The following is a 12,521-nucleotide window of genomic DNA, read 5'->3' on the forward strand; positions in this document are numbered from 1 at the left end:
CTTATTCAAAATGTCAATTTTTCATCTTCTTTAGACTTACCCCTATAAGGGTTCTAGAATGAAACTTAGGCAAAGTTACTGATTCCTTTGGGAGAAAGTTTTGGACTTTGGGCCTCTGAAAGGACATTGTCTCATGAAGATGCTGTAACCCCCATTGCCTTTCTTTCTGTCCTCCCCTCTGTTCATTCTTGAATTCTATCTGTCCTCACAGAAGGGGCTTGATTAGACCCTTTGGTCTGGTTTTGAGAATTAAAGATTAGAGTATTTCAGGCTTTGATCAGACAATAAATGATGCTTCTCTGCATTCATTGTTTGCTGATTCTGAAGGCAAAGAGGTGACTACTGAATGTAACGCACTGGGCTCCATAATCTGCACAAGCTGGGGTTTTGGGGGGACCCTCTCTTTAGTTATCTGAAAAGACAGTACATGTCAAAGAAAAGAGTTTACTTTTCTTTATATTATTGTCTGAGCTTATATGAGGAAAAGCTATTTTTCTATGAGCATGACTTAGAATTCTTCCCCTTTGTGAAATAATAATCTTAGATTGATGGTACTCAAGGGCATGCCGATCTTTTTTGACTTTGCCTTTTTTTCTTTGTTTTGTTTTTTAAATTGAGGTAAAATATATATAACCTAGAATTGATCATCTTAGCCATTTTCAGGGCACAATGTAGTTGTGTTAAGGGCACTCCTACTGTTGTGCAACCAAACCTCAGGGCTGGCATTTTCCAATCACCATCTCAGCACTTCCCATCTCTAAGTGGCTTTGTTTAACCCCTCTGCATGCAGCTCCTCCTCCAACTGAACTTGCCCCGTGCCCTGGAAAGTGGCCTCTTTCTCTTTATTTAGCACTCTCTCATCCATCGCTCTGTAATAAATGATCACAAATTCAGTGGCTTAGAACAACAAAAATTTATTATCTTACATTGCTGGAGGTCGGAAGTCCAACGCATGTCTCACTGGGTTAAAGTGAAGGGACAGACATGGCTGCATTCCTTGCTGGAGGTCCCAGGAAGAGACCCATTTCCTCGCTTTTTCCAGTTTTGAGAGGCCACTCACATTCCATGGTGAGTGGCCCTCTTCTCCCATCTCCAACGCCAGCACCACAGCATCTCTCCGACTGCTTTATTATCACATTTTTCCCTCTAATTCTCCTTTTCAGCTTTCTTCTTACACTTCTTACACTTACAATCACATTAGGCCCACTCAGACAGTGTAAGATAATCTTCTATTTTAAGGTCAATTTATTAGCAGCCTTAATTGCACTTGCAATCTTAACTCTCCTTTGCCGTGTGATCTAACATATTCATGGATTCCAAACACCAGGATGTAGACATCTTCGGGAAATCATTAGTCTGCCTACCACAGGCACCAGCCTGCAACCTGGCAACTAGTTCTATTCTTACTCATGAAGTGGCTTCTTTACCACTTGCCCAAACAAACTCTCCCTACCCATACAAGAAAAAGAAAATATCAAAAATGGAAAATGGGATTTTAACTATTTAATTTGCATAGACATGATCTAATATTATAAAAACTGTAAATGGAATCTATAATCTTTGTAAAGTATGACATTATTACTGAGACAACATATTAGACTGTACCCAGCCGAGGGATAGTTAACTACAGTTTATCATTTTTAGGGAAGACCTCATAAGTAATACTTTACAAAGGACAAGATGCCCACCTACCGTGGTATCTTTTTCTGTATAAATGTTTGTAATAGTTGAAAAATTGCTTACACTTAGTGACTATATAATTGATTGACAGAATTAATAGAGCATTTAAAAAATAACTCATTATCATATATTTAAAACTGTTCTTCACCTTAAGATTAGAAAACTGGGTAGAGTTCTTAATGAACTATTTGAAATAAAATATGTGGTGTGTGTTTTCTGATACTCAAGCGATCTCTGACAATCATACATATATAAATCAATTAAAAGGGAAGAATCCTTTTTAAATATATCTATGAGGGCAGAAAGTAAACATTGAAATGCATATTAAATTAGGATCCTTCTATTTGACACAATTTCCAAGCTATCCCATAATGGACTCTCTTCATATTTAAAGCTGACTCAGTCAGCTCACCATCAGCAGAAAAAACATTCTAAGCTAATAAACTCTGAACTCTTCTGTCTCCTCCTCCTGCTGTTTTACCGGAACTAAAGGTCAGTGAGTCAATCAGACAGTATGGCTGAGGGCCTTCTATGAGCAAGACACTGTGATTAATTCAGAAAAGTAATTGAAAAAAACAGTCTTTTAGAAGGATCTTGCCAAAATATTTCTGCATTATATATTGAAACACGTGTGTATGTAGAAAGAATACCTCCTGGTGTAATTTAATAGTTATTCCCAGACATAGAGAAGACGAAAGTTATTGCCCTCAAAACCAAATTAGGATGTTTCCAAATTCTTACCTTGGGCCACTGGGGTCGGGAAAAGAAGACTTGGAGTTAATAATGAAAAGAGAATGATTACATCTCACCCAAATTATCTGTGGAAGAAATGAAACGAGGCAGGCTTCCACGTTTAAATGAACATCAAACTTCACTGGGATTTGACACGTGTCACTGGCCTTAGAAGTGCAGGTCAATCTGGCTAACTAATTTGCACTCTGTGAAAGGAAGCCAAACATGAAGATGCAGCCTAGCAGACGCTGCTACTTAAAAACTCCCGTGCGCCTCGTTTTAAAAAGCACTGTACCTCCCAAGATTCTTTTGAAGTGTGATTATTATTATTCAATTAAAAATGCTCTTACGTTTTTATGAATTTATAAAATGATTTATCAGCCTTGACTCTGGGTTGCTCCAGATGTTGCTTTCCGGGCTGTAACTTTTATGAGCCTATTTTACAGGTCAAAGAGCTGTGAGTCTGGGTGACGAGTTATAGCCTCGAGTCTGGAGAGGTGATGTTTAATCACTTAGGGGGCAGGAAAACAATAAAATGACCACTTGAAAGTTTTGCATTTTCATGAGTGTATGAGATAATAACTGTAGGTGACAACAAGCCCAGGTCACCTGTGAACTGGGAATATTGCCTTAAGAGTCTTTCATCTTTCCTTATTGTGAAAAATAAACCTAAACCCAGTGGAGGTGGTAAGCAACGTCTCATGATCAAACTGCAACTTACAGCTCTCCTGCATCCTCTTATTTCCAACCTGACCTTACAAGTCAGCCTCTACTCTGAGGCACTGGTATCTGGAGAAAACAAGCTGCTGAGCCTTCTACACAATAGGACTAAAGCTGACTCATGGATTCTGAATTCATTCATTCAGTCATTCATTCAGCAAACATTAAAGGAGCACTGACAGGGTGCTGGTGGCAGATGAAGGTACCTCCACACTGCCCCTCCTCTTTAACAGCAAATGACTCCTTCACATGGAGGAAGAGCCAAAGCGAGGACTGCAGGGAAGGCAAAAAGAGCGCCAGGAAAGTACGCAAGAGAGGCTGCCTGGGTTTTGAAGACCATCAGGACAACTGCAGGTCTCTGTAAAGAAGCAGGATTGGGTAGGTGGAAGTTGAGCCATGGATTCTGAGTCACATAAACCTGGGTTTGAATTTTGCTTCTGTAACTTCCAATATCTTTGACCTTGATTTATTTGGCTCCTCTAAGCCTTTGTTTTTGGACATAAAGATAATGACTTCATAGAGTTCTTGTGGGGATCAATAACATTATTCTAAAAAACTTCAAAGCATAGCACATAAAGAGTGATTGCCAAGAGGCAGTTGTCATTTTTATTGTTTTCATCTAACACTACTAAGAGATTTGAACTACTTTTTGTGTGGGGCAGAGAACTGGAGTCAGCGAGACCTCTCGGCCAGTGGTGTGATAGGCCTGTGCCACTGGCTCATGACAACTCTTGGTTAAGTCTTCAGCAATTTTACAAGATGTTTGCTAAACATAGCCATCCTTGAAATCGGCTTTGGTTGGAGTATTTACACTATGAAAATCAGCAAAAGCCACACATTAGAGCGCTCCAGTGTCCGCCTGATTTACCAGCATGTCCTTGTAAAGGAATGTCAATCCTAGCAGAACCAAAGGGCTCTACAGGGGTTGGGCGTGGAGGTGCAGGGTAGGGTGGGGAGAGAGCCTCTACATTATTCAGGTTTTAAAATTCTGACCTGAGGGAACACACCCAGGGTAAAAGATGATGCCGGAATGAAAAGAAGAACCTGGGAGAACGCACCCTCCCTCATTTAACTATCTTATCTAAGGCTTTGAAAGCACTGTGTAAATATTAGTTTTATCAGTGCATTCTAGAGCTGAAAAGCATAGCCCCAGAACAGTCCAAATGTTTGTTCCTTGATAGCAGCTGTTTTCAATATAATTGGAAGAAATGGAGCATGCATGTAGTATAATATTTATAAACACTCCTTAATTGCTAGCCAGATCCCTGCAGTACGTAAGGGTGCTCAGGGTACCCAAAAAGCACCCAGCTCAATCTCCTTTATGTCTGTTTTTTTGAACTATAACTGGAGGATTCTTAATGGTTCTGAAGTATTTATTTTTTTTATTTTTTATTTTTTTTTAAAGATTTTATTTATTTATTTAGCTTTAGAGGGGAAGGAGAGAGGGAGAGAAACATCAATGTATGGTTGCCTTTTGTGCGTCCCCTGCTGGGAGTTGGCCTGCAGGGAACTGGACTACAACCCAGGCATGTGCCCTGACTGGGAATCAAACCGCGATCCTCTGGTTCGCAGGCCCGCGCTCAATCCACTGAGCTACACCAGCCAGGGCCGGTTCTGAAGTATTTAAAATCCAGCCTGGTCCTTATTACAGACAGAGTATTTCTTATGCCCTGTCTAATCACTGCTGGTCCATCGTGCCTGTCTTTGCCTTCGTTAGAGATGAGGAATCACGGGACAGCATCATCCTTATTCCATTACTGAAGCAAATGTAATGCTGTCTTTTAGCTCCCTGAAGTCCAGGCTACTTTTAGTGCTTATTTTTTCTCTTTAGTACTGTTTTATAAATTTTTCAACTGTGTAGATTTCTCCCTTATATTCTTTAAACATATATTTTTCTCTATTTTTTCCCCCTCAACATTAGCTCTCATTACCTCTCCAACTGAAAAAGCATTCTTTGTTTCATGAAGTCCTTTCTTTGGGGCTGCTGCCTGACTATTCGAGTAGCGCAGCCCATCTGCTGAATCCCTGGTCCACTGATCCTTACCTACTGTCCACGGCTATCCCTAGACAGACACGTGACTGTTGTTGAAGGACCCACATGCCCCTCTGAGGCTAGGAGCTAGGCAGTTTATTTATAGTGCCTTTATTTAATTGGCCTACTCAGTTTTTCAGTTTGCAGCTATTGAGTTCCAAACCTTAGCGAGCAATGAGGTGTGAAGCCATCAGAAATCTCTTAATTTTCTCCCTGAGTGAACCTGGTGCTCGAAAGTTTAGAGTTATTAATGGCTGTTCCGTAAACTACTAAATCGCACTTACTTGGTGTAGAAGAGCTTTGCAGGATAGGGTAGACATGCTATGAACATTTCAGGGACTGGGTTTTCCAGCAGCTGACAGATGAGTGCCAGTGAAATCAAAGATAAGAAAATCTCCAAAGAGTGTTTTTCTGGTCCTCCAGCGCATGATCCCTCCTCATGCCTCCTCAGATTCTCCTGACCAATGTTTTTCACTATTTAGGCGCTCTGGAATTTGGGTATAACCCTGAGAAAAGGAATGAGAACTTCGAAGTAAGTGACATTGTTTCTGCCACTCAGTGAAATGGGCACTGAAAACTAAAATGTAAATGAAGGAAAAAGTAATATTAAACATTTAGCAACTGTATAACACTGGTACCAAACAATCAGAACAGGTGTTGGCTGGAGAATCCTGAAGGCCACTTGCTGTGTCTAGCATAGTTTCTTAAATTTGTTGGGCTTTGTGGAGCAGACAGAGCCCAGGGTGGTAATGGCAGTGGAGGGGGAGGCACTTGAACTGGTATTGGATCATTTCCATATTTAACATCTTGATCTCCGACTTCTAGCCTCTGATTGTGAGACAATAAAGTTCTGCTGTTTAAGCCACCCAGTCTGTAGCATTTTGTTACAGTAACCTAAGCAGAGAAATACACATATTGACTAACCAAGTTCTCTACTTGGTTTACTCTTTATATATAAAATGCATCCAAGTATCACTAGTCATTTGAGGAAAACCAATAGCATAGATGAGAAGCACTAAGATGAAGAAATAGAACTAGCCTCAGAGGAAGCAGATAATTCCAGAAACAGAAAAGAATATGAAAAAAATTATGAAACATGAAGATTGAAGAGGCTTTTATACTAAAGATAAGAACTCTCAAGAGCTTGGAAAATATGGAAAACTCTCAGCTCCTCAAACAAGTCCATAAGACAAGTGTAGCAAAAAATGCAAAACTGAGAAGTGGAAAAAGAAATGCAGAAGTCAGCAGGCAAGCTATTGGCCTGCAGGCAGAATGTGGTCAACAGATGTATTTTGTTGTACAATGCTCTAAAATTTTAAAATGTGAATGAGTTTAGACATGACATATATTCTCTGGTTCACCATAGTCTTAACTGCTTCATCTTCCACAGAGAGTTTACTTTCTTATATTAATAATCTGAGCCTTATAAAGTAATTTGCATTTTTACTCTTACAGTAGAATGACTTCACTTATGAATACAAATCCTAAATATAGCTATTATATTCAAGAATAAATTGAAAGAATAATTTATTATAATAATCATAGTGTACCTAGGAAATATAAGGAGCAAGCCGGACACATAATTAGTACTCATTGAGTGTTGCTGAAGCATGAAGTCACTTTCCTAAGCTCAGGAAAGGTAGAAGAATCAGGACGATGGCTCAACTCATACTCACCACTCTTTTGGTGCATTCTTTGTTGGAAGAAAAAATGCTATCTTACTGGAAGAGTATATGTGCCATGAGGCTTCTCATTAAATGTTTGAAATATGTTTGGCAATGATTGTGGCATGGATAGCTTTAAATAGAAGCTATAATCCAGATAAAACATAGTATGATTCAGTAAGCAGGTGTTTTGGGAAAATCTACATGGTAGACCAGTGGCAAGAAATTAAGGGCAAAGTATAAAATTAAGTATAATTGGAAAGAAAAAAATTTAGCACACTGTTAATTTAAAAATTTTAAAATATTTCATTTTAAAAACGTGTGAGCTTTTTTGGAGAATAAAGATGCAAAGATGCAACAATTTATATTAAATGATGAATTTTGAGGAAGGAAAAAGGAACAATTATAATATGTATTGTTTTAGAAAAAAAGAAAGACAAAGATAAGTCATGAATAAAACTTGTGACGAGTAGGACAGGGTGGATGAGAATAGGGTATAATAATGGGACATTTCTTTGAATATATTTGTATACCTATATATTAATAATATAAACATGTTTATATATTTATAGTTTTGACTTCAAAACTTATTAATTTTTCTATTAGAAATGATGCTAAAATGATCTCAAATTAATAAGATGGGAAAATCTTAAAAGTGAATACAATCATAAACAAATAAACATAACTAAATATCAAATAGACAGCATAACCACACAAAAGAAAATAAAAAGAGAATAAAAATCTGACTAATTCTTGAAACCAATTCCTTGAACATCTTCAGTGGGAATGAATAAATAAGAGGAAGAATCACGCAGTGCTGACTTGGAATTAGAGGTGTCACTGATTCGCTGACCTTACTAAAGTTGGTAGGCTTTTCCGCAGCTGCCCTGAGCCCCCCTAGCAGAGCCTGGCGACACTGGAGGAGCGCAGTCCTTTCCCCCGTTAGCACCAGGGTCCCAGATCGGCCGGAGAAGGGAGATCAGCCCTTGGGGTTTCTCAGAGAATGGGGCACTCCGATGTTTCCAATTACATAAGTCACCGGTAGAAAAGGGCACATAAACCAGACGGGGAGGCGCCCGCGGAGGAGCATCCGGCGCCTTGGCGCCTCCCGGAGAGACAAGATGGCGGAGTTTCCCGCCAACGGTAATACCCCTCCCCGTAGAGTGGCCCCCCGGGTGTGTGATGGGCTCACCGACCCGCCAACATCCCAGTGTGAGGAATCAGGTTCCTCTTTGCGTGGATAGGGTGGAGGAGCATTCACAGGGTCTAGATGGTCCCCCGGTGGTTCTGGCGAAACAGGGTAAAGCCTAGGCTGGTTTTGGGGCTGTCTCGGGGTAGGACCAGGACCTCTGCCTTGCCCCTCCTTCTCCTTGGCCTTATTCCCTCCTGCAGCGAGGCAGATCGCTCGTCTGCCCCGCTGATTTCCCTTTAAACATTTCCTAACCATTTCCTATCCAGGCCGCTCAGTAGCAATGTCCACCCAGATATCTATGTACAGGTATTGGTCGGGGTGGGGAACTCTATAAACGGTAGCCCGGACAGCAAATAGGGTTGGGAGGTCAAAAGTGTCCTCTGTGGGCCATCCTACATTGAAGGTGGGCCATTCTAGTTGACTCAAGGTTCGAAGGAATTCAGGGTCCGGTGGCGGGCCACCATATTCTTGGGCTCGCCTCCGAAAATCAGAAGAATTTTTCAACAGGCAATCAGGCAGAGAACCAGGCAGAGAACCAGGCACAGATTCTTGTTGACCCATCTGAAAGACCGTAGGGATCTCAGAGACCAAACCAATACACCAAATAAGACAAACAAAGACCCCAACAACCAACAGGATGGAATGAACACACAAATTATCCGAGTCTCTAGACATACACACTTGCAGACACACCAGGCACACTCGCAGCACGACGCAGTGCAAGGGAATAGAAACCTAATGGGACTGGTCCCAATCTAAGTGTCAATACCAAATTTCAGAGGGTGGCGTCCTACCTCTGACAGTCCCTGGGTAGGTCTCAGGCAGTGTCCCACCTACTACCACAGGGTTTCTTACTCTGGAGTATGAACACTAAAGAGGATCCTCACCAAATACTTACTCAGCTCTAGCTGCCCGTTCGGTCTCCGAACCGAAACTCTGCTGAGGGAGATCTCGCTGGGGCCTCCAAAAATTGCATCCACCAACTGTGAGAACAAATGTCGGAGACTTTAAGGGTTTCAAAGATGTTACTTTGTTGGCCAAGTTTAACCTGCGCAGGGGCAAACTCTCAAAGTGTTCGGAGACGCGGTGCCCGCAGGGGCTGCAAACGAGAGTCGCATCCAGCGCTTATAGCTAAGTCTTTGTATAGAGGCAAGCAAGCAAGCAAGCGTTGCACAGAAGCAGATGTGGCGGTTAGCTATTGGCTTACAGAGCCCGTGTGCGGAAACAGGGTGGGGTCTGACTCAACTGAAAGAAAAATTTTGAAACTAAACAGATGGCAATCAACTTACAGGATGTTTGCTAGGGACGCAGGCTCCTTGGGGCTGAGACTATTTTTCTTGTTCCCAACAGGATCTTTGTAGAAATGACCAATTCCAAAGTAAAGGCAAGGAAAGTATAAGGTAAGTATGGAAGAAAGAAATTGCTCAGAAACTGAAAGAGACAGGTCAAAGGGTATGACAAAAGCTTAAAGGGGATCCCATAAGGCAAATGTAAGCATCAGAATAAGTAACAGTGATGAATGTGATGAATATGATGAGTCTTTGATGATACAAACAAAACTAAAAAATAAAAGTCTATCTTTGTAGAAAATACTACAAGTGTGAAAGAAAGAAATAATATAAATAGAAAAATCACCATTTTACGAGCACACCGATTTAGGCAAGAAGCATCCCACATGCTGCCCTGCCCAGCTGGGCCTTGTCCCACAGAGCCAAGGGTCACTGGTTTGATTCCCATCAGCACACACGCCTGCGTTGTGGCTCTGGTCCCTGACTGGAGCTAGAGCAAGAGGCAACCAATCAGTGTTTCCCTCTCACATCAATGTTTCTCACCCTCTCTTTCTCCCTACCTTTCCCATGTAAATTAATAAATAAAATGTTAAAAAACCCCACCCCATATGCTAAAATCATGGGTAAGAAGCTAATAATGATATTTTTATATAGTCTCAAAATATCACCCCTTAAGTTACCAATTATCAGAGGGAAAGACACTTTTATGACATTGTAGATACATGACATACACGGCCTTAGCCAGGTTACCCAGTTACCTTCAATGAGGGGAGAAACACCCCTGATGCAACATACTAAGAAGAATTCATTTCATAAAGTTTAACCTGCATCCAATCACGAGCACAGTTCAGGCAAATCCATGTCGAGTGGGGCTGGGCAAAGCCACTGCTTGGACTCTCAAAAATATCAATTTCGTGAAGGACAGTACAAGGTTGGGAAACTGTTCCTGATTAAAGAAAACTAGAGACAACACACAAAGTTTAGTGTGTGATCTTTGATGGAGTCCTGAATCATCATTGGGACAATGGAGTTAATTGCATATGAATCATATAATAGATAGTATTATAATATTAGTATTTCCTGGCGACCATTTTACTTGGTTTTGTAGTATAATGTCCTTGTTCTCAGCAGACACAATCTGAAGTATTTGGCACAAAGGGTAATGATGTTTGTTTTCTGGTAATTCTTAAAAGGTTCAGTATATAGTATATAATATATGCAAATATATATAAATATATGCATAAATATGTACATAGTATATATGTAAACATGTGTATATATGTGTGTGTATGCATATAAATAGACTAAATTAAATGTGATAAAATTTTCATAATTGCTAAACCTAGGTGAAAGGTATAATGATGTTTCTTGTAGTATTCTTGCAGCTTTTCTAGGTTTGAAACCTTTAAAATAAAATTGGGGGCCCTGGCTGGTGTAGATCAGTGGATTGAGCACGGGCCTGCGAACCAGAAGATCGTGGTTCAATTCCCAGTCAGGGCACATGCTTAGGTTACAGGCCAATTCCCTGCAGGGGATGCACGAGAAGCAACCATACATTGATGTTTCTTTCCTCTCTCCTTCCCTTCCCCTCTAAAAAGATAAATAAATAAAATATTAAAAAAACACTCTTTAAAAAAATTGGGGAAAAGTTTGAAGCTTAACCCTTTGTATGAAGGAATAGAAAAAAATACAAGTTTTCCCTCCTATGTAATAACTCGGCATTTTTTGTTTAACCCAAATAAAAACACCCGCTTCATAATAAGACCAGCAAGGCTTCCAGTCATAGCAGTACCACTGCCTTATTTCCTAGTGGGAGTATTTCCAAAGGCAACTTGCTTAAATTCTTCATCCATGAAATGAAGATAATAATAGTACTTACCTAGGACAGGGGCAGTTGGCTGCATAACCAATATCCATTCTACCTTTTTTCCTTATTAAAAGAACTGTAAAGTTGATGACATTGGCAAGACTCCCAGCTATAAAACTACATTTCACAGATACTTTGCAGGATGATCATGTCTTGGCTCAAAGGATGTAAGGATAAATAAATAAGGGCTTTATATTTGGCTGACTAGCCCTTTTTTGCCTTTACTCCTGTCCCTTCCTCTTGTTCCTGCCCAGAATGTGGGTGCGATGGTTGGGGCAGAGGCCGTGGATGCACCTGCAGCTGGAAGGAGACGGGGTTACGGAGGGCGTTGCGGAACTTCTGCGCCAGCGTGGGCTCACCTACGGTGATCTTCCTATTACATGTAGAAAACACACCTTTATTCAACTGAGTCAATATTATTGAGGTTTTCTACTAAATGCAGCCAAAAGAAGTTCCCCACTTACATACAATCTTACAGTTATGAAGATTGATTTTGACAAAACATATAAAGTGCTTATTACCATTTTTAGTACAAAGAATAAAAGGGCTTAATAACTGGTCAGCTGCTGTTTTATCAGTGTAGTTTGAAGGAATATTCTTCCCCATTGGCCGAGAGAGAGAATGGATGTTTTCCTCTTCTTTGAAATTACCTTTTAAAATATTCCTTTTCCACGCAGAGTTCTTCAAATCTCTAGTCTTTTTAAACATAATTCCTTAAAGTGATCATTATAATCAGCTGCATATTTAAAATGAAGATACTAAATAGGTTTCTTGAACTAATGTACCCAAGTCACGTTTAGTGAATAATTATTGTTCTAAGAGTCAGAATAATTTATGAAGTTATAAAAGTGATGATCAAGTATGCTAGATGAATCCAAATTCACAAAAATTGTATATGTGCAATATATGGGCTCAATAACATAAAAGAAGTATAAATACAAGTGTTTGCAAAACACTGGCCATCTGGTTGAACAAATGATGCAATATATAAAACTGTAATTCTATGTACTTCTTTTGCTATATAATTGTAAATCAATATACATAGGCTTAACTTAATTTGAAATACAGTAAGTCTAGCATGGTTGGATCCCAAAGTCAGAAATTATCATTAAAAACCCATAGAATATTTTTGATTATAAGGAATAGCCAAAGTTTTGTTTAATTTATAATCTGTATTAAGATGTTACCCATATCTGAATATACTTTATCTCACTGGTAACTTTTCTTTCTTTTATGTGCCTACACAGCGATTGCCTGTGTAAATAAGAATCTCTATAAAACAGGGTGTTGTGTGACTAGAAAATAAAATTCCTGACTGGTGGTGAAGTGGAATCCCTTTTGATTT

The sequence above is a fragment of the Sturnira hondurensis genome, unplaced genomic scaffold (assembly GCF_014824575.4).
Source record: "Sturnira hondurensis isolate 20B ecotype Veracruz unplaced genomic scaffold, ASM1482457v3 Scaffold0015596, whole genome shotgun sequence".
Classification (NCBI taxonomy): Eukaryota; Metazoa; Chordata; class Mammalia; order Chiroptera; family Phyllostomidae; genus Sturnira; species Sturnira hondurensis.